This window comes from Saimiri boliviensis, chromosome 8, assembly GCF_048565385.1.
Source record: "Saimiri boliviensis isolate mSaiBol1 chromosome 8, mSaiBol1.pri, whole genome shotgun sequence".
NCBI lineage: Eukaryota > Metazoa > Chordata > Mammalia > Primates > Cebidae > Saimiri > Saimiri boliviensis.
The window spans coordinates 93,694,607-93,717,920 of NC_133456.1; the positions used below are offsets into that span (position 1 = coordinate 93,694,607).

A 23,314-nucleotide genomic window follows, 5' to 3' on the forward strand; every position below is an offset into this window, starting at 1 on the left:
CATATACAGTTTATAATTATTTTTAAGTATTAATTTTTGCACTCTTTTTGGGTAACCCCTACCAAACCCTAAGCTCTATGACGGCAAGTTCCATGTCTGATTTCTCTCTTCTACCCGTAGGACCTACTTTGGTCCTACAGCTTAGTAGCACTTGATATCCGTAGGCTAAATGGAAAAATGAAATGGATTCTAGAAAGAGATTCTTTTCCCATTTTTCTACATTATCCTACTTGTGCTAGAAGACAAAAGCTACACCTGAAAACCTGTAACACTACAAACTTCTCAGGAGTAATAAACTCCGTTTTTGAACTTTGTGTGTTCCCGTTTACTCTGCGTGGCATCTGTGAAATTGCCCAATGCCTGGAGAATTATCAGTAGTGCTGGAGACAGCAGTATTTGGTACGATCCATCACTCATCAGTCTGCAAAAGTCTAATAGTAATTTTGTGGCTAAGGACATCCAAACAAAATCATTCTAAAAACAGCTAGAGAACTTTAAACAGGAAGAATAAGGGATCTTGGTGTAGTAGTCAGGGTTCTCCTCAGAAACAAAGCCAATAGGATGGACTAGATGTACCTACGGAGAGAGAGACAGAAATAGAGAGACAGTTTAAGGAATTGGGGCACATGATTATGGAGGCTGGCAAGCACAAAATCTGCAGGGTAGGTTAACAGGCTGGACAAGCAACGAAGAGTTAATGTCACAGCCAGAGACCAAAAGCAGTCTGCTAGCAGAATTCTTCCTCCTTAGAGGTCAGTTTTTATTCTGAATGCACACTGCTGACTGAATGCGGTCCACTCACATTAAGGATCTGCTTTATTCGAAGTCCACTGATTTAAATGTTAATCTCATCTTTAAAATATCTTCACAGCATCATTCAGACATGTTTGACCAAATATCCAGACCTAGCCCCGTTGACATATAAAATTAACCATCACACTTGGACCCTGTAATGCCATTTACATATTAGTCAATTTATCTTCTCTGGCAAAATGAAAGACATGCAACTGAAAACTTTTTCTAAATGTCATAACAAGATGCAAAGGCATGTACTTTTAAAATGAAACATCATGCTCTGACTGACTAATAAGCATGCATTTGGGCCCTTACATAAATCCCCTTCACTGAGTTTTATTGTTAGTAGTCAAAATCATTCTTTTCTTTTTGTTTAAATTTCTGGCCAGAGGTACTAAAAAAATCTATCAAACTTGATATATTCTGGAAGCTTAGCAATATTTGGAAGCCTATCTGTAGGAAAAAATATATATAAACAGTGAATTTGGAATACTCAAATACATTCAGATTAATGAGAAACACATAATTTACATGCACAAATCTACTATAACTACAAAAATTCTGTTTACATTCATATGCAAATGTCTGGTTGAAAATCTTCCCAATTTAAATGGTTCTTAACATTTGAAATACTTTCCTAAACCCCTATCATTTATGAAGATTCAACTTCCTTGCAATAAAATATACTTCAGAAAGTAATGTGTACATACTAATGGGTTTTAACCATATACTGATCACTAAACGTAAAAGCCTCTGTCTTAACCAGGATTCCAAACTGGTTAAGAGCTTCAGTTAACAATCAGGTATACCTGGGATCTGACATGATATCAGTATTGCTATGTATTAGCTGCATAACCTAAGACAAATTACTTACTTACTTGCTCTGATTCTCAGTGTTCTCATTTAGGACCCAGGGGTCATCACAGCATCTAGCTCATAGGATCATTATAGGTTTAAATGAGATAATATGATGAAAACATTTAGTGACTTCCTTGGTACATTGTAAATGTTCAATTAATACTACTCATTATGATTAAAATTCACTTAGACAACCAATGTGTATTTATCTAAGAGTGTCTGTAATGGCACTTTTTTTATTGTTTCACATCCCTCAGGTGGTTTTACTCAACATATATATATATATATGTTGAGTAAACATATATACATATATATATATATGTTGAGTAAAACCACCTGAGGGATGTGAAACAATAAAAAAACCCTGGGTGTTGTGGAACACATTGTTAAATAAATAAATTATCCAAAATGTATTCCAAAGAATATTACATTATATCCATGGCTGTAAACCCTGTGTGCCTAATAAAATCACCTGGGAAATTTAAAAATATTCCATTAGCCTGTGAAGTAGTAAATTAGATAATATATTTGTCCCATACCCTATTTTCTGACATAAAACTCCTAAAATCCTTGGAATCTCCAAAAGGATATCTTTTGTATACTAATTAGCAGATTAATGGCTTTCAGCTACTAGTAGCTTCATGATGAGGGCTCAGTCACCAGCAAGATCAAGGTATAACTAAAGGGTTGGAACTTTCAGACCCCTCCCCCAACCTTCAGGAAGGGAACAGGGATTGAGGATTAAGCTGACCACAAATAGCCAATACTTTGATCAATCATGCCTACATATTGAAGCTTCCAGAAAAATGCAGAGGGACAGAGTTCAGATGTGCTTCCAGACAGTTTAACACAAAAGGTTCCTGGTGGGTAGTGTGCCCAAAAAGGACATGCAACCTCTGGGCCCTTTCCCCAATACCTCACCCTATGAATCTCTTCAACTGTATCCTTTGTAACATCCTTTATAATAAACCAGTTAGCGTGTTTCCCTGAGCTCTGTGAGAAGCTCTAGCAAATTGTTTGAACCCTAAGAAGGGGTTCTGGGAACACCAATTTATAGCTGGTCTGTTTTAAAAGTGCTAGTAAAATAGGCAACCAGAGGCTTGCCTTTGGCATTGGAAGTCAGGGACAGTCTTGGGGGACTGAACCCTCAGCCTCTGTGATCTGAGGCTATCTCTAGGTAGAAAGTGTATCAGCACTGAACTGAATTAGAGGACACTCCGTTAGTGTCCACTGGAAAACGGATTGCTTGTTTGATGTGTGGGGGATACCCCCATACAATTGGTCACAAAATTTTTCCCTATTGATTGTTTTTGAATAAGAGAACAGAAAAAGCCTTTGAGTTTGTTTCTTCCACACAGAACCCATCCCCCAACCCCAGATCAATTAACTGGATTATTCTAATGGGCAGCCAAGGCTGAGAGCTACAACATTAGATGTTTAGTCAAGAGTCTTTGTGTTGAGTAGGGAGTTAGCAGAGGGGACAGGGAAGGAAGATTGTTCCACAGTCAAGTAAATTTTGGGAACATGAATTTCACAATGCACATAAAGATTCTGAAAAATTCTAGTGCTAGAAAACCTGTCTGAAATCCTGAATTTCCTCAGTTCACTTCTGTTAAGAAAAATTTTAAAGGGAATCCTATTTATATCTACCTAGAAGAATTAGTGTTCCACAGAACATGTTTTAGCTCTCAAACCTGGCTGAATATCAGAATCACATGGGGAGCTTATTCAACTACAGTTTCCTAAAACTCATTCCCAGAGACTCTGATTCAGTATATCTAGAGTGGGGCTGTGAATTTTTATTTTCTTCCAAAGCTCCCAGGTGTTTCTGAGGATCACATTTTGTAGCAATTATCCCATGGAGTTTATATTTAGTCCCATAAACATGTCCCTCCCCCTCCACTTTCAAGCTGAGGATAGGAATGGGTCTTCACACTAGATATCAGGCCTCCTGCAATGCTTTTCTTCTAACATTAGCTCAGTAAGAGTTTAGTGGTGATGACTACGTATGAAAAATGATTTGAATATCATGAATACTGAGGTCCAATCCAATTATGAATGCCAGGCCCAAGTTAAACTCAGAGGCTTGACATGCAGACTACTATAAAGCACCTTAGAAAATAGTTAAGTAGAAAAGAGTTAAGTCTTACTGCATAAATACCAGGACTTATGGTTCTCAGAGTTAATCAGACCAAGTTTACAGGCTAGGCCCAAAAAGTTAAATGACTACTCTCACTGTGACAACAATTTATAGAAATACATTTGCAAAAGGGTTAAGTATTGGGTAGAACAAGAAGGGGATTTTCAGGTGTTGATCTTACGAAACAATCTGAAGGCACTGGACAATATGAATTATTCAGAGAAGGCACAAGCTTTTAAAAGAAGTAACATGGCAGCTGTGGTTGTATGAAATGTTAGAATTCCCTTTGAATAAAGCCATACACCAAAACTGAAAACATGTAGAGGGATTCACACACCACATTTACAGGTGCTTTTCTGTGTTTTGCAGAATACCAAGATGAGAGTACCTACTATAAATGGTGTAAAATGTTATGGGCTGTTTAACAGGATCAATTTTCCAAATTCCTGGACAGGCCTCAAAAAGCACCTTGTAAAGGTAACTTGTGTGTCTTGGGCTGTGGATGTTTCTAACAGAAAGATAAGAGGATAAACAGGGTTACCTGGAAGAAACTCCGTTTCCCTTTATAGTTCTTTGGTTGCAAGCAAGAATAACCAACTCTGGGAACCTAAGCAAAAGGAGAAAATCGAAAGGACATGGAGAGCTCATGGGATAGAAGGGAGTACTAGAGATATCATTAATATCTGACCACATACCATACTCAGTGCGGCCATAGCACTGACACAGTAGAAAGCATTAATCTACTGACCGTTTCTTCTTCTTATGTTACTGAGCCCAAGATTCTACATATGAGGAGAGGGTCTGATCATTGCAACTTAGGTCTCATGCCTGCATGATGTATTGGAGCAATGAGAAGAGCTTGGCTGAAGGCTCATCAAAGAGGCCTCATGGTCCATTTCCTATTAGGAGGGTGGGCTGCAGTTTTGTCATCCAAAAAGATTGCAAACAGTGGAAGAAGTTTTGCAGTTAGAAAAGGAAATTGGTTTTTGTGATTTAAAAAAAAAAAAAAAAAACATGTCCACTATAATATCAATGGCTAGTACTTGAAATGTTGTCAAACAGCATTAAATTTTCTTTAATAATGTCTAAGGACAGCAGATGTTACTAGCAAAGGAATGAACCTCAGTCATAAGTGAGAAACATGTAATGAAGCCAGAAAACACACTGGACAGCAGATAAGCACTGTATATCTTGTCATATAAACCTCTGCCATATAAAACATTCAAATGTTTTTAAATGGAGAGAAAAAAAAAAGAGTGCCTTGTACTCAACTGAAATTGTCCATTTGGAAACCTACAACCTACATGAAATGTCTTCTCAAATTATAATATAAAAGCACTTAATTACACTGTGAGATTTTTTAAAATTATGTACATAATAGCCTTTGATTTTTGCTTATTTTCTTGGTTCTCTAAGCCACAAATTACTTGTTAATCCCTTTGCATATTGGAATTAAATATGAAATACATTAAGCAAGAATAAATATTTTATATATAAAATGAAAATGCACTTTCATATTCAGTTTACTGTTTTCCTCCATATTTGCCATGAGTCATAATAGGAAATAACTAATCATAGGTCAGGAATACATCTCAAAGCTTAGACAGGTTAGGGATGTCACTCCACATACCACCGCCAATCCATCATTCAGCTATCTATATTGAATTCAGACAGACACTTCAAAGTTAACAATCTGATGTCATCCCAGTCCCTTAAAATCTTGCAATGGCTTTCTACAGCATAAAGAATATGTCCCAATTTCCTCATAGTCCCCAGTTTGTCCCATTTGCTAGAGATGCTACTTTGGACAGTTCCATGATGCAACAGTCAGAGTCATTGCTTGTTGGCGATCCAACTCTGGAGATAGCATTCACATTCTAGTCTATGAACTGTGTAAATGAAGGCCCTACTGACACCCTCCCACACCCCTAGCATCCACTCGCCCCTTTGCCATTCTCTGAACTTGCCATTTTTCCTCATAACTCCATGGCTATTGTACATACTATGCCATCTTTCTTAATTTTATTTATTCATTTATTTTTTGAGACAGGGTCTTGCTCTGTCATCCAGACTGGAGTGTAGTGGCAGGATCACAGCACACTGCAGCCTCAACTTCCCTAGCTCAAGTGATCCTCCCATCTTGGCCTCCCGAGCAGCTGGGACTCCAGGTGTACACCAACATGCTGGCTTGTTTTTGTATTTTTTTGCTGTTGTTGAGACAGAGTTTTCCCATGTTGATCAAGCTATTCTCAAACTCTTGAGCTCAGGTGATTTGCCGACCTTGGCCTCACAAAGTGCTGGGATCACAGGTGTGAGCCATCACCTGGTCACCCTCTTTCTTAAGTGCTCTTTCCAAACCCAATCTGAAAACTCTGCTCATCTTTCAGCTTTATCTTAATTATCAATTCTTTCCCATCATCTCAATGCAACTACCACCATTACATTCCACATCTACACTGCCATTTTGAGTTTTCTTTTTACACCAAGCAAAAAGATCCTTGAAACCACAAGTAACATGCCTTTTCATATGTATATACTGAAAGTCTATCTTTAAATGGCTATGTAGGAGCTCATGAAGGCTGACCAATCACACTGACAAGTAGGGCAAATTGATACTTGGGATTCTCAATCTTCAGCATAAGGAAGAATGGTTTGAGTTATTTCACTACTAAGGGCTTCAAGCAAAAAGTGATGACAACATGTTTTCACAAATGATAAGGCCTCCCTCCGATGATTTTCAAAGCATTATCTATTCAGTTCATATTGACTATGTTCTACCTTTTATTTTTTGAAAACTTGTGTGTCTGTATCTTAAACTATATAGACTCTGATCATCATTTGACCTAACTCAACTGTATGTATCCTTCATCCTATAGTTTTGGGACCTTACTACATAATTAAGCAGGTTGTGTACATGCTTGACATTTAGGCCTAGTAGCAGGGAACCAGTTGTTTCAGTTAGTTAAGAATACAATTCATATCAATGTCTGTCAATCTTTAGTAAAAATCAACTGATAAAATGAAAATTCTGATACAGTGCATCTGAGTGAGGAAAAAAGTTCTGCATTTCTCACAAGCTCCTAGGAAATGTCAATCAATGGACTACAATTACATCAAGGCCATGAGCAAATTTCTTATATAAATGATACTCTATTCTGAAATATAAATCATGTACTTAAACTGTATATCTAGACGCAACTAGAATACATCCTTTTAATCAATGAAATGCAGCATACATAACATCAGAGATCAATATCAAACTCAAATAGTCCCTATTGATGGACAATTTATTATATTCTATTTAGATATAAGAAAAACAGCCCTTTCACCCGATTCAGTTGCTTAACCCTGGTAATTCAGGCAATTGAGAGCAGTGATCAGTGTAATTATATTTCTATAGCTCTTTTTCATATCTAAAAGCCTATGAGCAGAATTGGTTGAATTTCTACTATCCTTTCCATTGAAAGTATCTATTTTAGGCCTTTCATGAATACTTGATCTGGTGCTCAGAGGAATTACTTAGAAACTACAGTACAGAATGCATCTTGGAAATTGTCTAATAGGGAGAATACTAGGGCATGAATGATTAGAAGCCTGCAGTCAGGCCAATTTCCATAACAAGGCCATAATCAGATTCTATAATATATACGTAAATGGATGGGGGGTCTCTCTCTCTAGGAATTAAGATCTTGATGTGAATTAGCTTAGTAACTTACCAGGAGAAAAAATGGAAAACAGTAAATTCTCATTGTATGTGTTAGAAATACAGAAAGAAACATATAAAATTAAGACATCTAAGTAGTGACGTTTAATGACAAGCTCTAAACAAAACAGTTTTTGACATAAACATTCTTTGAACTCCATACAATAGACAGTAAACCAACACACAAAGATGAAATAGAAAAATAGTCAAAACAAACTCACTACCAATGTTTCATGGTAGTGAAATGGCCTTGAACGGCCATTAAAAACACATAGGAAGTAAAATAACATTAACTAGTTTCTCTTCAGATGTGTAAAACTTATTATATACACGTTAATATGCCAGTCATTATTGTTATGCTTTCTAAGTTTTATAATTCAAAGCACCTGTAAAGTGACTGCTATTTTCCAGAGTAAACAGAAATTCATTTCCCAGTACTGTCAGTATAATAAATAAAAAAAAGTATAAATCTTTTATAAAATTTCAATCACATTTGACTGAAAGCAACTGGAAACATTTTTATATTTCTCCTCTGTCACATGTCAGCATTTCTTTTACAGGATGGCAAGATGGGCTATAGCTGAAGTAGAAAGAATACAGATGAGAGACTATTGAGTAATTCATTCTTTCTAATAAATAAGACTCTTGACTATAGCCAAAACCATTTCTCCAAAATGAAATCTCAGATAGTGCTAATCTCACCTCGGTTCTGATACAGTGGCTCGCAGTAATACTCAAACATAAAACAACGCACTATGGAAATGTTGCCGTCCTCTGTCTCTACACAGAGTGAAGACTGTATTGTCTATCCTTTAGATAAAGGCACAGGAGCAAACATAAATCACTTTATAGAGTATTTTAAAAGAATGAAATTTCAAGTTTGTAAATCGTAACATCCACATATTTCATGTACAATGCAAGTGTCATATTGAATAAATACATTCAAAGGGTAAAATCCTAATGATAAACAGAATTTTAGGGACGGTCTAATTATATGTCTGGCACAAGGCTATGTGTATATACAATTAAGTCACTTTAGTTTTCACAACCCTACAGGAATTGCTCCATTATATGTAGGAGAAAAATGAAGCTAAAAGAGGTTAAATGACTTGGTCTAATGTTACATACTAACATTAATATATATTTGTATATACTAAATATATAAGTAGTGGAGACAGGATATGAATCACTGAGTCATTCTAAATCACCAAGTCTGCCTCCAGCCTTTCCTATACTTCACATAAAATAGTGTTTTCCAGCTGTAGGGACTAAATACCAACCTAAAACATGGCATTCATTATTTGGGGCAGTACATTATATTATGTTTCTTTTCTTAAGAGTTTACCTTAATATGTTGATTTAAGTAGCTACATTATAAGAAACCTACAAAAATTTGTAAAAATTCATTAGTTCAGAAGGACAGGAAAAGGTTCTTCTCTAAAACCAGTAATGTTTAAAAGAAAACTATTAATTTCACTTACACCACCTACTATAAACAACAATATACTGGTGAATTACAATTAATACAAGAATTGAGTAGAATTAATAGAACTATGAATTCTCAATGACCTCATAGGGCATATATACACTTTACAGCCACCTTAATAGTATCCAGAATTGTTGAATTCTGACCATTGAGTTTAAAAAAGAAAAGGAAGGGAGAATACTAAGAATTTTAAATTAGATTCCAATAACTGGTAAGACCTTGAAATGTGCTGAAAAGGATAGAAAAAAAAAATCCTCTTTATACAGTAAAGACCATGTTGTATTCTGAGCACAGGATTTTGAATGAACTTTATTGTACTACGGGTAAGATAGCCAACAGTCCACACTGTAACACAGGAATTTTCACAAACATCACGCTGCTGCAAAGTATATCACAAATACATGTCGCAATATTATCAAAGCAGGTTATTTTCTATTTCTGCCACAGCATAAGTAACATCTTACCTCTCACTACCTCAGCCAGGACGTGGGGAAAGGTAAAGCTGAGAAGAGTGAGAATAGACGTGAAACATCCAAACCATTATTCTCTCACATAAAACAAGAGGCAGGGAGGGGAGAAACAGGGCCCTGAACAGTCTCACTCTGAACCTGTTTACTCTTACTAGAAATGTTTAAACAGCTTGCCTACTCTATCTTTCCAGCTCACAAATGGTGGGAAACAGCAAGTAGAAAAGGCTAGTTCACCAAAGCAAACGATTATAACACGACAATCTGAAAGGCAGCAGAAAGCAGACCGGGGCCACCAGTGTCAGTCTCAACATTTCAGCTGCACTTGATGGGATTCTGCTGTACCCCCTAGTGTCACAGGAATGTGGCAAAGAATGTTGGAACAATGAACAACAAATATATAAAACATCTAAGTATACTACATTCTGTATAAGTTGTAAAGATTATAGTATAGGGCTCATTTACCTACTGCTTACCATACGCAATGCACACTGTCCTGAAATCTTAAATGTGTATCATTAATGTTCATGGCCTATCTGTAAGGTAAGCAGGATCAACTTCACTTTACAGATTTTAAAAACTGCCTTGGAAAAAGTAAGAATGTGTTTGAGATCACACAGCTAGTAAGAGACAAAACAAAGATTCAAATGAGGTCTGTCTGATTCCAAAGCCCATACTCTAAACTACAAACTATGATTATCATGGTAATCCCATGTCACCAAGAAGTAAATGATATTTAGCCACCTGCTTAAGCAGGAAATGAATATATTTTACAGGAATTTCCATTTTTAAAAGCTATTGTTATATTAAAAACAAACCTCCATTTACCATTACTTAGATCCAAGAATTCTAGATGACCTGGTTTGTACTATAATTTTTTACTAAGAATTAGATGTGTGACTTAAGTAATCACTACCTCTATAAAGTTGTCCAATTCACTCAATTAAATACAGTAAAAATAGTTCTTGGACTCCAAGTTAATTCACTAATCTGTAAGAAGTCTAGAATCAATATCTAGCGAATAGCTAATCAAATTGAGTGATTAAAGGCAAAAATATTTATACTTATAATTAATTGCTGAAGATCCATCATAATACAGATAGCACTACAAATTTGCACAACTCAAAATGGTGGCAATGTGCCTAGAATCAAGTGGTTTTTTTTTTTTTTTTGAGACGGAGTTTCGCTCTTGTTACCCAGGCTGGAGTGCAATGGCGTGATCTCGGCTCACCGCAACCTCCGCCTCCTGGGTTCAGGCAATTCTCCTGCCTCAGCCTCCTGAGTAGCTGGGATTATAGGCACGCACCACCATGCCCAGCTAATTTTTTGTATTTTTAGTAGAGACGGGGTTTCACCATGTTGACCAGGTTGGTTTCGATCTCTCGACCACGTGATCCACCCGCCTCGGCCTCCCAAAGTGCTGGTATTACAGGCTTGAGCCACCGCGCCCAGCCTAAAATCAAGTCTTACAAAACATACTTGGAGATTTGAGTCATATCATTATTCTGTTTGATTGTCTTCTCTTGTTCAAACTGGACCCATCTCAGCATAAGCACACATGCAACACCTGTCTTCACTGGAAATTTCTATGACAAACCTGAAAGGCATAGGTAACATGGATACTCAATATTTATATTAATAAAAGTGTACAAGGTACAAATTATTTTTATATACAGAAGTTCAGTCCAAAGGTAGAAAGGATATGTTATTGTGGTTAAGAAAACAACACAACAAAAAAATTGTATGATTTTTTTTAAAACTAAGGATCATTATGTAATAATGATTAATAATGGAGTAGTGATTCTACTCCTAACCCTCATTTTCTTATGAACCAAATGAAAGACAAAGTATTTGCATTTTGGTCCCCTAAATGTGCCACTTTTAATTTATAAAAATAATGAAAATATGGAAAATATACATTTTAGGGTTATGCCCTGATACTGACTTTGACTAAAAATGGAAAATAATTTCCCTTTCCAAACCATGAAAATTGTTGAGTCTGGCTTAAATAAGAAAAAATCAAACTGTTTCTAAAAAGAAACTAATCCTGCAGTCAATTCTAGTTTTTCAAGTTTCAAATACCAAATAATTATCACAAATATTTCCTAATCACTCTCAATGACTTTCTTGCTCTACTTATCACAAACTCTGAGTAACTGCTTATTCTCCATGAACATGTATTTTCTGAATGTAATTGTGTTTTTGGCATCTACTATGTTTTAGGCAAGAGATACTTAAAGGTGAATAACAACAATCAATAACAAAAACTGTGTACTGAATGCTTACAAGGATTTGGGCACTGTACCATTTGTACTTTGCACATACTCTACATAATCTTCATGAAACTCTTGTGTCTCAGACAATGTTATAGATGTTCCCATCACTAAACTTAGTGATTTAATTTATGATGCTTTTTAATTGTCTAACAACCCTACAAAACACATATTATCATACTATAAGGTGATGAAACTGAAACTTTGAAAAGTTAGGTAACTTGCTCACAATCACACAACTAGTTCAAAATGGATCTAGGATTGGTAAGAATTTTGTCTCCAAATTTCATGCTGTTATCCACCATCTCAAGGAATTCTCACTGTACTGAAAGTCATGTGAAATGAGAGCTATTACAATGTAGAAGGCAAGACAACAAATTTGTCCTGGCTTAATCAGCACTTTCCTGATTTTAAAAATGAACGTCCAACATCCTGGGAACTCTTCTGTCCTGGGAAAAGCAAGAGAGATGGTCGTTCTCATGATAGATATTATATCAGTGGCATAGAAACAAGTACAATGTGAGTATGCACAGAGGACGAAGCCATTCTTTATGCCTCAATAGTATTGAAAGAGCTTAACCGGATGACATTTGCGTTGAGCATTGTGCAAACTGTAATAAACAGTAGAAAAGGAAGCAAGAGGGAGCAAAGAGAGAGGCAATGTAAAGAGTCATGAAAAAAAGTCACATGACAACTTCCAGAATGGGTGACTAGACTGGTACAATGGGTCTGCAGGCCTGATGGAAGAAAGGAACGTAGAAATGATGCTGGAAAGGAAAGCATTATCCAGGAGGAAACACAGGCAATCTTGGATGAGGGAATTAAGCCTGAGGATGTGATTTCACCTCCCCTAACTCTGTAAGGAGAGGTAAGCTTTGAGAAGAATGACAGCTTTGGGTCCATGATTTAGTGAGAACTCTATGCCTGGGTAGGGGTATGCCAAATGTTTCTTGAATGCCAGTCGGATGTATTTCAAGGGAGTTGAACTGTTAGGCATACAACCAAAGTGACATAAGATGAGCTCAGGAAAACAAATAAAATCCCCCACTCCCATCCTTACCCAGCATTCTTTCCTGGATAAGGATGGGAGTTGGGGGGGTGGGTATTTGTTTGTTTTGCTTGGTCTAATAAGTCAGTATTCACTTTAAGTGATAAAAATCCAACCCAAATCAGCTTACATCAAAGGGTAATATAGGTATCTGAAAAGCTGCAAAATCACCAGGTGATATGGTTTGGCTCTGTGTTCCCACTCAAATAGTATCCCAAATTACAATCCCTGTAATTCCCAAGTGTTAAGAGTGGGACCTGACAGGAGGTGACTGGATCATGGGAGCCATTCTCCCATGCTGTTTTTGTGATGGTGAATGATTCTCACGAGATCTGATGGTTTTATAAAGGGCTCCTCCTCCTTTGTTCATTTGCTCTTTGCTGCCATATGAGACATACCTTTGCTTCTCTTTCACCTTCTGCCATGATTTTAAGTTTCCTGAGGCCTCCCAAGTCATGCAGAACTATAAATCCATTAAACTTCTTTCCTTTATAAATTACCCAATCTCAGGGAATTCTTTATAACAATTTGAGAATGGCCTAATGCAGTTAGTTGGCACCACAGAGAGTGAGATGTTGCTATAAAGATAACCTCAAAATGTGGAAGCAACTTTGTAACTGGGTAACAGATAGAACTGGAACAGTCAAAGGGCTCAGAAGAAAACAGAAAGATGTCAGAAAGTTTAGAGCTTACTAGAGCCTTGGAGGGCTCAGAAGACAGAAAGATATGGGAAAGAATGGAACTTCCCAGAGAAGTGTTGAATAGTTTTGACCAAAATGCTAATAATGATTTGGAAAATGAAGTCCAGGTCAGATGGAGGTGAGGAATTTATTGTGAACTGGGGCAAAGGTCACTCTTCCTATTCTTTAGGAAAGAGACTAGCAGAATTTTGCCCACGCCATAGAGATCTGTGGAATTTTGAATTTGTGTGTGATGATCTGAAATTGGAACTCATGTTTAAAAGGCAAGCAGGGCATAAAGATTTGAAATATTTGCAGCCTGATGATGCCGTAGAAGATAAAAACCCATTTTCTGAAGAGAAATTCAAGCCAGCTGCAGAAATTTGCAGAAGTAATGAGGAGCCATGACAAAAAACATCTCCAGGGCATGACAGAGATTTTGGTAGCAGCCCCTTCCATCACAAGCCCGAAGTTCTAGGAAGGAAAAATGGTTTCTTAGGTAAGACACCAGGCCCCCTGCTGTGTCCAGCCTAGGGAGTTGGTGCCCTGAGTCCCAGCCATTCCAGCTGTGGCTAAAAGGGGCCAAGGTGGCCGGGCACGGTGGCTCAAGCCTGTAATCCTAGCACTTTGGGAGGCCGAGGTGGGTGGATCACGAGGTCAAGAGATCGAGACCATCCTGGTCTACGTGGTGAAACCCCATCTCTACTAAAGAAAATAAAAAAAAAAATTAGCTGGGCATGGTGGTGCGTGCCTGTAATCCCAGCTAATCAGGAGGCTGAGGCAGGAGAATTGCCTGAACCCAGGGGGCGGAGGTTGCGGTGAGCCGAGATCGCGCCATTGCACTCCAGCCTGGGTAACAAGAGTGAAATTCCGTCTCAAAAAAAAAAAAAGGGGGGGGAGCCAAGGTATAGCTCAGGCTATTGCTTCAGAGAGTATAAGCCCCAAACCTTGGCAGCTTCCACATGGTGTTGGCACTGTGTGTGTGCAGAAGACAAAAATTAAAGTTTGGGAACCTATGTCTAGATTTCAGCAGATGTATGGAAATACATGGATGTCCAGGCAGAGGTGTGCTGCAGGGGCAGAGCCCTCATGGAGAACGCCTGTAAGGGCAGTGCAGAAGGGAAATGTGGGCTTGGAGTCAACACACAGAGTCCCCACTGGGCACTGCCTAGTGGAGCTGTGAGAAGAGGACTTCTAGACCCCAGAACGATAGATACACTGACTGCTTGCGCTGTGCACCTGGAAAAGCCACAGACACTCAACTCCAGCCATGAAAGCAGCTGGGAGGGGGGTTATAGTCTGCAAAACCACAGGGGCAGAACTACCCAAGATGGTAAGAGCCCACCTCCTGCATCTGTGCGACCTGAACTTCAGACATGAAGTCAATGAAGATCATTTTGGAGCTTTAAGATATAATAACTGCCCCACCTGGTTTCAGACTGGCAGGGGGCCTGTAGCCCCTTCATTTTGGCCATTTTCTCCCATTTGGAACAGGAAAATTTACCCAATGTCTGTATCTACACCGTGTATTGGAAGTAACTAACTTGTTTTTATTTTGCAGGCTCATAGGCAGAAGGGACTTGCCTTTACTCAGATAAGACTTTGGAATGTGGACTTTTGAGTTAATGCCAAAATGAGTTATGATTCTGGGGGACTGTTGGGAAGGCATGATTAGTTTTGAAATATGAAAAGACATCATGTTTGGGAGGGGCCAGGGGCAGAATGATATGGTTTGGCTCTGTGTCTCCACCCAAATCTCATCTATCAAACTGTAATTCCCATAATCCCCATGTGTCAAGGGTGGGACCTGGTGGGAGGAGACTGGATCACGGGAGCAGTTTCCCCCATGCTATTCTCATGATAGTGAGTTCTCATGAGATCTAATGGTTTTATAAGGAGCTCTTCCTCTTTCACTGTCTCTTGCCTGCTGCCATGTAAGACATGCCTTTGTTTCTTACCATGATTGTAAGTTTCCTGAGGCCATGTGGAACTGAGTGAATTGAACCTCTTTCCTTTATAAATTACCCAGTCTCAGGCAGTTATTTACAGCAGTGTGAGAATAGACTAATATACCAAGTTAACTCACTTTAGGCGTAGCTGGATTAATGGGCTCAAATGCTGCAAGAGAAGCTGGATTTTCTCCATCATGCACCTTGCTACTGTTCCGTTGGCTTCATTCTCAAGTAATATGTGGTGACCCCAGCAGCTCTAGGTTCTCTCTTTGGTGGTAAGACAACTGCAGCAGTAGCAGGCCCACAAGCTCCCTGGTTCTAATCTCCTTATCTATAGGAATTAGTTCAAGGGCATGCATGGAGCCCAACTTGAGCCACTGAGAAAAAGCAAAGCATCTCATCGCAGTGGTTCTCCCTGGGGCCGTGACTGTTCTGTTCTGGAAGAAATCACTGTGGACAGAAAGAGTCGATGATCTTCCTCACAAGACCTAGTTTCCATGCTCCAATCCTTAACTAGGAAATGGAATCCCACCCAGACCATCTACACTAAGAATGAAATAGTAATAGAGGTCAAAATTCAAAGGAAGAAAGGGAATGGGCGTTTACTAGGTAAATAACCAAAATCCATGCTCCCTTTTCCCTGTACCTAGAGAATTAGCTGATATTTTCACATGCCTTCATTGGAAACCTATGACAAAGACTAGCTAGTTATTTACCACACCTGTTTTCCTTTCACACTTCTCCCCAGGCACTCAGCTAGATGCCACTTCTCAGCTTCCCTTGCAGCAAAGGATGTCTAAGTGACTGAGGTCCACCCCAGGGAATGTGGGCAGAAGTCATGGCAATCACTCCCAGGCTGTGCCTACAACAACCTCCAATGAGACTTGTCTGGATTATTTATCTCCTCATACTCTGTATCTTGGCTAAATGATGAGTACACCAGGTATGTAAAGGAAAAGCTACAAACTCTAGGGAACCTGATTTCCTAATGACCCCATGGACAGCCACTCAATCAGGACCTATTCTATGAGTACTGAACTACCACACATGAGCAAGAAGTAAAAAGTTAAAATAAGCCACTAAAAATTAAGAGCTTATCTATTATAGCAGCTAATGTTAGCCTGTTACAAGGTCCTATGGAATTTGGCTAAAAACATGACAGTAAGTGTGTTAAAAACTCTCCAGCCCTCCAAACTCAGAAATTCATAAGAAGGGGCTTGAAACACACACACACACACACACACACACACACACACACACACACACTCAAGTAGACATAAATGGCACAGAAGTGAGAAAAAATTGGAAGAAGGAAAAGTTCAGGAGAAAAAGCAAATTTCTCAGGATATGAGGCTCAGGGAAAGTTGAGGGGAAATGAACAGGGGCTTTTGGGAAAAAAGTGACTGGTAAGTATACAGTATCTATTCCTACCTACATGGTGAGGAGATATATATTATTAACTAATTGTGAAGATGCAACAAATATATACCGAACAAGAGGAAAACACTGGGACTTTAATGTTGGAATAACAATTATCTTAGCAAAAAGAATATTCTTACTATTGACTACTATCCACTGCAGCTATTAGGAATCAAAACTATAATAGGCATTTTTATAAAAGACAAATACATAGGAAACGTAACATGAGGCAGATTCTCTAACGGAAATGGGACAAGACAATAGGATGAGAACAAGAGGAAACATTTTTTTTTAGTGGGTACCTGAGATCTATACACAGTCCCATTAGTCATGCACGGAATATTAAAAAAAATAGTTTTGCAAATTTCATAGAAAAAGAAGAGGGTTTCCTTTCTTGGAGTTTGGGTACATTGAGAAAGAGCAATACTTTTGATCAAAAGTTAGAACAGACTATTTTAGCTGAAAACCTACCAGGGAAGATATTTTTTTCTGCTGAGAAGTGAAGAGGAATTTATCCTCACATATTGAAGCATGAAAGTGGCAGTGCAGGATTCCCACAACAGAATCTTGAGAGGAAGGTTATAATTCAAGGCGTCGACCCTGACAATGTGTTTATCAGAAATGAAGGAGCAGTTGTAATGGTAAAGGGTGTATAGGCAAGGGGGGGTTACTTTAAATATCTGCTCCTGATCCTGGTAGGTATTCAAGATAATGCTGTATCATATCTAATTCCATTCCAGTATGTTTTGATTTAGATTTTTTTTCCCACTTTAGTATTTTAAAAAATTCCCCTGGCAACTTTCTATATATATATATATATATAAAAGGAAAAGAAAAAACAAGTGGTAGGAGAAGAAATGGAAGTATCAGTTACTGAACATGGAAGAAATATCACATATAGTAATAAAATGTCAGAGAATGCTAGCTGTTCCCCCAATCATTTCTTCTCCTTCCAGGATAACACTTCTAAACTACATTTCCCAGCCTCCTTTATAGCAACATACATGCACATGGAACTGAGTTCTGACCAGCAGAATGCAAGGAAAACTAACATTCACTCATTCCAGTTCTGGTTAATTAACACCCTCCCAAGTTATCCTCTTTCCAATGGCTTGATGCAAGTAAGCACAGTGACCCTGCTGAAGATGGCAAGGACACAAAATAGATGAAGGCTGGTCTCTGAAACACACTTTGAAGGAGTACTGCCATGGTCACCCATTGTGGGACTTCACACAACTGAGAAATAAATATATTTCACATCTGAGGCAGTATCCTTTTTGGATCTGTTACAGCTGTTAAAGAGCCATTCTAATAGAGCCTAGCTCTTGACCCATGTTGACTCATGCTCTCATAGTTAATCCCTATCCTGATGCCTTGAAGTAGATGTCATCTCAATTTTATAGCTAAGGAAACTAAGGCTCACAGAAGTTAAGGAACCACATTGCCCAATGTTGTAAATGTAATAAATGATGGAGCCAGATTTGGATCCAGGTTAATTTGCTTCAAGGTTTATGAAATTTCCAGCTTCCACACAACATTGCTATGTGGAAAGGGTCCTTCCTATCCTCCCTTATTTACTCCTTGGATTCTTCAATTCCTGACCATTGATATTTTCGTCTTTACACTAAAATTCCATTTTTAAAAAATTCATCCGTATATCTACATTGGGAGATCTAAGATGATACCTCCCAAACACGTTCATCCCTTATACCTCATTCCATCCACATATGAGTCCATGACAGGCAAACAAGTGTGCTTAATCTATTTGTTACAGAAGATATCAAAGTGTAGCAGTTTTACAACTGGCTAGACTATCAGAGATAATGAACAGCAGAGCAGAGAAGGAGAAAAAGATTTTTAAAAATCACAAACCAGCAGTGATCTTTAAAGTGTGATATACACCCCAGGGGCTGTGTAAAATGATCCACTGGGATACTTAACAGCATGAGAACTTCTGTTTCATAATTTTTGCTTTATTCATCCTTTTTTGTTTGTTTCTTTTGCTGTGTGGTTTTATAAGTCGTGCATCATATAACAGCATGTCTTCCGTTTATAAATGAATTTTATTGATATGTTGCCAGATTACTTCTGAAATAATAATAATTGAAGATCAATACACCTAGGCAGTAATTCCTGCCTCCTTGCCTCCTTCACTAGACTTAAAACATAGCATTATAGGGAAAACAAAAAACAAAAAGGAACAAAACAATCTGAGTGTAGAGACATCCTCCTGCCTACCATATGAAATTCATTAAACTAAAATAATATAAAAGCAACTTTTTACAAAGGATTTATTTTTTAAGAGAGATTGAAGCGAATGTATATTATTGTCTGTCTTCAAATATAACAAAGAAGAACCAACAAGTTAAAATCTTAATCAGACAAACTTGTAGAAAATCAATACTATACAAAGGAATTTTCTGCTGAGTAGTTTAAAACAGTCAGGTTGCTTTTATTTTTTTAAGACCTAAACTGGAGTAATGGATGCCCTGTGTACATTTCAAAGAAAAATTGCAGCCAAACGATTTAGTTCTTAGGGCAGAAAAGAAATCAGAAGACCTACTTTTGAACAAAAAGGAGAGAGAAGTAGCTAAAATAAGTAAATGAGAAAAAAAAAAAATATCCAACAGCATTTAAAAGGTTAGTTCTCTTAATTACCTGCCAATATGAAATGACTATGGAAAAAGTACTGAATCGACTCCCAACTGACTTGAAAAGTTTTACAATTCAAAGAAACTGACAAGTTTTGTCAAAAAAAAAAAAAAAAAAAAAACCCTGCAAATAAGAAAATCTACCTCTGCTGAAACTTACATTGGTTCTGACATGCAGCCTTAAACAAGTCACTTCTCTTAGACTCTTAGTCTTTAATTGAAAAGGTCAGTTTATCCACCCTTGCCAGCTACCTCCCTGGTTTCAGACGGAAAAATAATGAGGTTTATCATCATGATCTCTCCTCAACAAGACAGAGCAGTTGAAGCCAGCTTAAACAAACAAATCAATAGCTATTTTATAAGGTGGCAAAAACAATATTCTCATGAAACTTGTTTTTGATCCTTTGCAATCTTACCTACTCCTGCGACCCTTTGCAGAAATTACCACAATATCTTTAAAGAAATCAAGATGAAGACAGCAAGAATAAGCTCATGGGTAACATGCGAATTTTCTTATGAATGCCCCCCAAATCATCTCAAGGTGCCTGTCTTCATGACACACTGTTCTTTTTCACCCTCTTGGGTAGAGACAGAGAAAGAGAGAACAAACTCGTTTTTAGCTCGACTTGGGAACGCTATTGTGTGGATCTGCTGGCATGTCTTTATACTCTTACCCCACACCCTAAAGGACATAAAGCACAAACCTCAAAATGCAAAAATACCAGCACGTTAAAAATTATCTTATGTAGGTGTCCAATCGACTCAGTTATGAGGCGTTACTCCTTGAAATATCCAGCTCCCACTACAATAAACTCCAAGAGCTTCCCATGCAATTAAATGACACTGTGATTCTGACAAACATGTCCCCACCCCTATGTTGATTTCAGCAGGAAAACTAGAAAAAGTTCCACGAACATTCCTTTCAGAAACTCCTCCTTATAAATAAACCTCCAACACACCTCAAGATCCGGCCCACTCTCCTCCACGCAGACCACACACCCAAGGTGCTCAGTCTCACTGATTCGCCCTACATAACCTCCGCAAGCCTTTTCGCACCAAATCTGGAGACCCTGGCCAGCAAGCAACCGCCTTATCTTCCCGATGCGCGAAGCCGCCTCCTCGTAGGAGCTCCCCGCTGTGCTGCAAAATATTTTCCTGCAGCAGACTTTCTGGCTGGTTTACAGAGATTCAGGAGCCCACGTCCTCCTACCCTCACCTCCACACCTTTCATAAATAGTAAAATATATACACGAAGCACAAGAGAGAAAATGCACGAAGATTTTGAGCCCTCCGTTCCAGAAGGAGCGAGAGTGGATTGGTGTCCGTGGGGCGCCTGGTGCACAGCTCGCTGCTGTCTGGGTCCGAGGAGGAGAGGAGACTGTCTTGCCTCTCAAAAGAAACTGGAAATCCCCCAGAAGTTGTTAGAACGAATACCTCCTAACAAGCTCCCCTGGCAGAGACTTGGGAAGCCAGGTACCTTCCCCTAAGTGCAGGCACCTGGTCTATGTCGCTCGCCGCCGTAGCCCCCGCGCTGAGCACCGAGCCTGGCACACAGTGGGCGCTTCAAAAATCCATGTCTGTTTCCACACGGCCCCTTCCATCACGGATACCGGCTCCTGTTCCCTTAGTCCCAAGTCCCTTCAAACCCCAGCCCAACTTCGCCTTCCTCTGCTGTGGGCTCCAACTGGGCTATCAGGAGAAAACCCCCGCCAAGAACCGGGCGCCAGAGGCGGGGACGCACGGAGAGGGGGCAGTAGCCTGAACCAGCTGGAGGAGCTGATATTAGGGGTCCCCGAAGCATTCCGAGCTCTGGGTTCCTTGTTTTGTGGCTGCCTCGCAGCGCAACTAACTTATTTTCTAAGAAGGAGAGGAAGGGTCGCTGTGGGGTGACGGTGGCGTCGTCGGGGCCCTGACTCCTCCCGGGCTCAAGCGTTCAGCTCCGTCTGGCCCGACCGTGCAGGGCCGTCCGGCTCTGAGCTGTACGACCCTGCAGGGGTGAAAGCCGTGGGAAGCCCCCGTGTGGTTCAGACAGCCTGCGAGGACCCTGCCCTTTCCCCCAAATCCGCGAGCCGGGTCCCCGGGTCATCGCGCGCCCACGCAGGACCCGGACCCGGACCCGGACAGCTCGCGCCTCACTCACCTCGGCACCTGGGCGCTGGGCTGGCGAGAGCCTCGGGTGCGGCGCCGGCACAGTCCGAGGGGCCCGGTGTAGTGGCGAAAGCTCCCTACTTGCAACCAATCCTGGTGTTGAACCCAGTGCTCTGTCTGGTGCGGCTTTCCCCTCCCTCTTGGCGCTCGTGGTGGCCGGAAAAACCTGGCGCGCCGGAGTTCGGGCTGCTGGCTCCTCAGCCGCCGGGAGGGGGAAACGCGTGCGGAGGGGGAAGGCCCGGGCGGGGCGCTGGGGGCGGGAGACGCGCGGGGAGGCAGTCCGCGCGCAGCCGAGCCGGGCATGCTCAGTGCGCGGCCAAGGAGGCGATGCTGGGCGCAGCACCTGCCTGGCTCCGCCGTGAGGAGGCAGCCCCAGGTCCCCACGCGCGAAACTAGGGAAGGGCACCTCGCCTGATCCTCAGGCCAAAGGAAAAGATCAACCAGATTCTCGTGCAGGGACGTAGGGGTTGTGCTGCTCAGCGGCCAGGGATATGCCAAGGCGATGTCTCCTTCCTTTGCAGCCCGAGAATCGGCGCACAAGGAGGCGCGACCTGCCGCGGTACTCAAACCTCTGGCCTCCGGGATACGCGGAATCCGGGGAATCGTTAAGGCGCCCTGGCCAGGGAAACAAAAGTTTCTGCGTCTGGGCTGAAAATTGCCGAACCGGGGAATGTGGGTGGGCGGGTGGCTCTGAACTTAAGCCAGAAGAGGGGACTTAGGGAGCCTTTTACCTGCCTGCCCTTAGGCGGAAGACATTGGCTAGACAGGCTGCGTTACAGACCTGAAGTCTCACCCGTGCAACGTGCTTTCAGGTTGGAATGCGGGGCGAGGGAGGTCAGAAGGAACAGCTGCGGTAAAATAGGTACAAGGATCAATTTGTGGTGCCTTGGGCGCGGGGGTGGGGCATGTTGAAAGCCTTGTTCTTCGAAAGAATGTGCTTTGGACAACGTTACTGTGGTCATTCTACATTATGAATCTACTGTTTCCTTGCAGAAGTGGCTCCCTTCACTCCCACTCCAAACCTGAGAGTAACCTTAGAGACTGGCAGCAATGCCCCAGCCCCTCACCAGCAGTGTGCAAAGTGACTTTGACAGGCAAAGGAGAGCCAATCCAGTCGAACTCATCTGGAATACATTTCGAGCAACCCAGAGAGAAGCCTCGGTTTCTCTGAGAAAAAGCCCCAAGGGTTTTGCTGAACCCAGGTCTTCCTGCTCATCTCTCAGCGGTTCAGAGATACATAAACAACTTCTGACCATTTACACGCTCGTGTAAACCTAACCTGACATCTCCATTATGTGGAAAAGATGTTAACTGGAAAACTATTTTTAAACTACCGTAGTAAGCAAATAAACATGCAACTTCAACATATATATGCAGCAGCCTTATTAGTTCCTTCAGTGTTGGTTTGGTTTGATTTTGTGTTTTGTCTTCTACTTTTTAAAATTAATTATTATTTTTATAATTCCAGTTTGGGAAGTGCACAAATCCAGACTGGTGACAGGTATTGTTGTGGTCAAATTTTTCATCACTTGAAATTCCATGACTTTCATGATTGCTGAGATTAATGCTTAAGAAAGGAGTTAGCCACCCCCACCCCCACCAAAATTTCCTCATTACTTAAACTTGGAGAGAGATTAAGTAATAAAGTAATTCCTCCCTCCTTGTCCCATATGTTTCTGTAATACAGGCACTTT

The 23,314-nt window shown here is 40.1% G+C and overlaps 1 protein-coding gene and 1 long non-coding RNA gene across 8 annotated transcripts in view; one reads left to right on the forward strand and one right to left on the reverse strand.

Moving 5' to 3' along the window:
* CNTN4 (contactin 4) overlaps positions 1–21,847 on the reverse strand; it is a 979,069-nt gene extending 957,222 nt beyond the window's left edge. For all 7 annotated transcript variants that reach the window (XM_074404876.1, XM_074404882.1, XM_074404881.1 and 4 more), the window contains exon 1: positions 21,613–21,847. The gene's annotated coding sequence lies outside the window, so the exon portion shown is untranslated. The remainder of the gene's footprint in view (positions 1–21,612) is intronic.
* A 101-nt stretch (positions 21,848–21,948) lies between these two features.
* Positions 21,949–22,979, forward strand: LOC141585274 (uncharacterized). Its single transcript, XR_012518673.1, has 3 exons — positions 21,949–22,179; positions 22,366–22,482; positions 22,614–22,979. It is a non-coding gene; the product is annotated as an uncharacterized LOC141585274 (long non-coding RNA).
* Positions 22,980–23,314: the final 335 nt, after the last annotated feature.